The following is a 5,888-nucleotide window of genomic DNA, read 5'->3' on the forward strand; positions in this document are numbered from 1 at the left end:
AAACAAAAGCTAAAATAAATCCTTCTTTTCCAATTTGCCTTTGGTCATAGTGTTTCACCATAGCAATGGAAGCCTTAACTAAGACACTTAATAACACTCATTTAATTTCTTCCATGTCTTTTGTTTCAATGGCTCATTCTTTTAGGACAACAAAATAATATATTATTGTCTAGATAGCTCCCTTTTTAATCCATTTAATAATCTTGAGTGCTTCCAAATAAACACAACTATGAATAAAGTTGCTCATCTATATGTTTTTTTTTAAATCTTTTGGGAGTAAATAGCATGAAGTATGATTATCAAGTCATATGGTAAAGTTATGTATAGAAATCTCTGGTAATTCAATGTTATCATCTAAAGTAGTTGCCCCATGTTGCAAGTCCAGCAATGAGAGCACTGAGTCAGCATCAGCCTCTGGTTTGTCTATGTTAATAAATTTATGGTACAAGAGATGATATGACTTTATAAGAGGTGCATTTAATATTATGTGTACACTCCTGTTTTCATATTTCTGTTTCTTATAGCAGAATGCTTGTCACAAAAGTACATCAGAGTTTATCTTTTGATGTGTATAGTAAGTGCTTATCAGTTTCAGGTAATGCTCTAATCATTCCTCATGTATTATGTCATTTCTTTTTTACAACTCTTACATGTATTATTTAATACTATTACCAAAACAATTTATGAATGATAGATAAGACATGGAGATAGTGGATTAATGGAAATAGTTACCTCAGCCTTCAAATGGCGAACTGAAATTTAGAAGTTGACAAATGAAAAAGTTTGTGTTGGATCATAGATGGCCTGCATAGACTTCCTTATCACCCTATTTTCTTTCTATGTACACCAACATGGCCTGTATTACAGTGAAACCCTGCCAGAAACTCACTGCTTAGCCATCTTTCCTGACATAGACTATTTCAATGGTTTGACAAAACATAATTATTGACTTTTTCCATATGGAATTTCCTTCTTAGCCTTAGCTTCAATTGAAACACTGCCTTTTCTTGGTATTGTCTTTGTTGATTTGAAAAACAAAACAAAACAAAAGCAAAACCTCTTTATTTCATATATTCTTTTTTTGATTTTTGGTTTGTTATGTTTTAATTCAGCCATTAACCCTTTCTTCATTACCTAAATTTTATTTAATTTATTGACATACAACTAAATATAAGTTCTGTAGCCACTTGGCTAATATAATTCTGTAGTATGCAGTGGTTTTGTTGTTGTTGTTTGTTTGTTTTGGTTTGGTTTTTGCTTTTTCCCCTCAATAAAACTGGTTATGTCTGATCTAATCCTTGTATTATGGAGAAAGTCAAGTCTATTTCCTGTCCCTGTATTGTTCACCCAGGCAGCCTGGACAGGTCACATCCTTTCCACTTCTTTAGCATAGGCCCATCGGTTCTAACAGGGACTATTCTCATCTCATTTATTTGTCTCCAACTCCAATCTCACGGTCTTCTCCCACAAGACATAAAGTGATCATTACATAACAGAAACACAGTCTTATCATACAGATCAAAACCCTTTAATCCTCCATGTCACATCCGCATTCCTCTACATAAATCCTGTCCTGAGAAATCTACATTCCACTGCCCTCTCCCTGTCCCAGAGTCATCAGTTCCTCTTTCTTGTGACACCATACATCTTTCACAGCCAATATTCATTATTTGTAGATTCCACATCTGAGAAACTGTCTATTTATAACATTTATTTGTAACTTCTGAATGAAAACTCAGGAGTTTCTCAGAGACTCGGCCCATTAATGGAGTGGTAAAGAGTATGCTTGCCTGAGCTCTTCTTTCCCATCAAAGATCACACGAGAAGATGCTGGCTTTCCTGTTTCATCTCTCTTACTGTAAACAGCCACTTTTGTGATCAGTTTAATGTCACATTTCTCACATTTTTTGTGCATTTGCTAGTGATTTCACTGTTTATAATAGTGTGGTGCTGAATATAATCTAGTTCCCAAATAGTGCTGTGATATACTTTCTAGAAAGAAAACAAAATGTATGTATTAGATAAGTCTCTTATAGACAGGAATTGTAGGACTGTTGGCCAGGAATTCAGTGCTAACAAGTCAACAATACGCATCACATAAGGGTTTTTTGAATATATTGCTAAATAAAATGTGCTTATATGATATTAACTCATTTAACTCTGTTATTATTATTTGTTTTATTATTTTATTATAGAATAAAACAAATAAATTAAGTTCATGTGGCTAGGTAGCAAGATTCATTTTGGAGAAAAGTAATAAAATGTCAAACTAGTTAAGAGAAACATCTTACTCTCAAGTGTGGGTCTGAAATATCAATAAGATTTAATAGTATAGTTTCATATTGATAATATATTTTCTTTCACAGCTTGTGTGAAGGAAGAAATAAGTGAAAGACAATAGTCACAAGGTACCTTCTAAGCAAATACAACTCAGTATCACTCATCACCTAGATTTGGATTGCTAATGAAGAATTCTCACTAATGGATACAAGAATTTGAAGAAATGGCTGATTCCTGGTCTACAGTAGAGAAAAAGTATAAACTAGCCCCAGAATTTCATGTCTTAGAAGTGAAGGATGCTGAGGGATATTCTGGATTACAATTAAAATTGCAAACACAAACTAGGGAAGTATAGGAAACATTCTCACTGCCCTTAGTATAGATGAGTTTTAGTACCAAAATAAGTATTAAGTGTGATGTTGAGACCATAAGTTGCTCTAACATTCAAGCAAGGTTTTAAAGCCCACTTAACTGTCATATTCACTTGGGAGCATCTGAAGGCACACAATCTATTTGAAACCAGGCACAGGCAAACATTCTCTCTTTCTCCTCAACCCTCCTTTCTCTTCCCCATCTGCCTTCTATTCTATAAATCTATATATTACTCCTTTTGCACTTTTTTTTACTCTTATTCCTTTTAAAATGGTTTTTAAAATGAATGGATTGGGCCAGGAAATGGATCAATGGGTAAAGGTGTTCGCTGAGCAAACCTGGAGCCCTGAGTTCAATTCCCAGAATCTATGTAGAGATGGGAGAAAAGTACTGACCCCATATGGCTTTGTCTTCTACCCTTCCCATATTTGTCTTGCATATCCTCCCAGTAGTAGTAGTAGTGGTAATAGTTGTACCAAAGAAAGTTCCCCATTTAACTTTGTCTCTACAAACAGATGCTTTGGGTTATTTATGGGTTATGATTAGCCAATATCACTTTTAAAATAAAATCAATCAAGGTGAATATTACAATTACCTTGAATTTGTTACAAACGATTTTACAAAAACCATAGAGGCAATGCCATTTAAAACTTAGAAATACAACTAATGAGTTCAGAAAATTATGATGGAATTTAGCCAATCCAAAATTTGTGCTCTAGTGAAAAAAGAAAACTCTGTAAGCAACAATATTAAAACTACAAACTAAATCACTGGAGGGGAATTGATGAAATGGTGTGTTAATCCTACTTTACCTGGTGTTTTCCAACCTTTTCTGCATGTTGGCATTAGCCCAGATGTCTTTTAAAACCACCAATGTCTGAGAGCCAGCCCAGGGTCTTCAGACTTATCCAGAGTGCTTTGTGCCTTTGCCTCATGATTTTTTATATTATTTTTATCAGTGAGGGCAACATTTATGAGTGAAACAGCCCTTAGTGATATTTAAAAAGAAATTCAAAGCACTGAAAGCAACACTACAAACTACAATCAGCAGCAGCATCTCAGGGGGAAAAGGCAGTTTGTCACTATCTGCTTGTACATGAAAGTTTCTGTCCTGCCCGGTTCAGTAGCCCTTTAGTCCCAAATATTCACACAAATGCTTATATTATTATAAACTGTTTGGCCTGCAGCTCAGGATTCCTATTTGCTAGCTCTTTCTTAATTCTATTAATCTGTGTATCTCCACATAGTTTTTGCTTACTGGTGATGATGCAGCCTCTTGCTTCCTCCAAAGCTATATGGCCTCTCATTCTCTGACTTCCTCTTTCCCAAATTCCTTTAGTCTGGTAGTGAAAGACCCATAGCGGGCGTGGAACCTCATGCCCCGACTCAGGAAAGGCGGCCCCCCAAAATCACTCATAAGAAGCAGTCTTGATGCAAAAGCATGAGGTCTTTTATATTCCAGTGCACTGGGGTCTACAGCCATACTCCATGTGGGGTAGAGGACTGGGAACCCTGGGTACAGGGTTCAGACAGCTTTTATAGGGTTACAACAAAGCCCACACATCACAAACCAATCATCTCATAGCATCCAGTGTGGACCAATCAATTTGAACTGCCCAAGCCCGCACTTGGCCCAGGATGTCTGCTTTTGCTAGGGCTTCTGGGTAGTATGGCAAGGCTCATTCAGTCACAGGTGCTGTCGGTAAACTGCCCTGTTGTAAACAGTCAAGAATGACCTTTTGCCTACTCACTGCTAGGGGGCAGAGTCTAGGGAAAATTAGGCTAAATTTTTTCATCCTTACATTAGTCCCACCTCTACTTCCTGCCTGGCTACTGGCCAATCAGCATTTTATTAAACCAATATGAGTGACAAATCTTTACAGAGAACAAGAGCATTATACCACATCATTTCCCATTTTTACTTCTGAAAACAAGAACCCTGAATCTAAGCTCCTTTGTTTACCATTTTTCCTGATCTTTATCCATAACAACTCTTAAAAAATTCAATAAACAAAGACAAAAGCAATCATCCATTTTGAGGGGGGGAATGTGGGCATAGTTTTCCAGGATACTTCCTGCTGATTGAGGGTGCTGATAATCTTATGGGGACCCCCAAAAATTTAGTATTATGACTGTAGTATTCTGTGAGGCTGGATCATGTCAGTCAGGAGCCTTGGAGTTTTTCTGGATGCAGAACTCAGGAGAAATTGCAACAGAGGTGCTCTGAAATGTTGTATCATGTTGGCCATTTATTTTCAGTGGAGATTTTTCAGAGGGTTTTCCTCCATCTAACCTCACTTTTCTTAACCCAGAATGAATCCATATCATTTCATTTCCTGTGGAAATGCAAGCAAACCCTCTTCTCCAAAGCAACATATATTTTGACTTAAAATTTGAAGTAAAAGCATCTTCAAAATATATAGGTTAAACTAATCTAGCAGCATGTATAAGCAATTACTTTTCACCAGCTGTTGCTCCTTCCTTGTCAAACAATTCAAAGACAATACACTAACATAGGTATCCAGACTCTGTGTATTTACCATCCTTTTTATTATAAATTTTTATTTAAATTAGAAACTATCTTATTTTACAAACCAATCCCAGTTCCTTGTCCCACCCATCCTCCCATGGCCCTACTGACACCATCATCACATCTCCTTTCTACTCCTCAGGGAGGATGAGGCCTGCCATGGGGGATCATCAAAGTCTCTCATATCATTTAGGGAAGGGCCTATGCCCTCCCCTGTGTGTATCATTCTATGTGGAATGGGCTCCCAAAATCTATTCATGTACTAGGGATAAATACTGGTTCCACTGTCAGAGGCCCCAGAAACTGCTCAGGCCTCCTAAGTGACACCCACTTTCAAGGAACCTATGCTGATTTGCCAGCTGTTAGACTGGGGTCTGTGAGCTCCCACTTACTCAGTTAGCTGTTTCTGTGGGTTTCCTCAGCATGGTCTTGACCCCTCTACAACTGAATTCCAGCAGTTCAGCTCAGAGCTTAGCTGTGGATTTCTGCTTCTGCTTCCATCAGCTACTGGTTAAGGCAGTCGTCAATCTCATTATAGGGGAAGGGTATTTAAGGTACCTCTCTACTATTGCTTAGATTCTTAGTTGGGGTCATAATTGTGGCTCTCTGGATATTTCCCTAGATTTTTCTCTAAATCTATAATGGCTCCCTCTATTAAGATATCTCTTTTCTTGCTCTCCTCTACTCTTCCCTAGACTCAATCTCC

The sequence above is a fragment of the Phodopus roborovskii genome, unplaced genomic scaffold, assembly GCF_943737965.1.
Source record: "Phodopus roborovskii unplaced genomic scaffold, PHOROB, whole genome shotgun sequence".
Taxonomy (NCBI): Eukaryota; Metazoa; Chordata; class Mammalia; order Rodentia; family Cricetidae; genus Phodopus; species Phodopus roborovskii.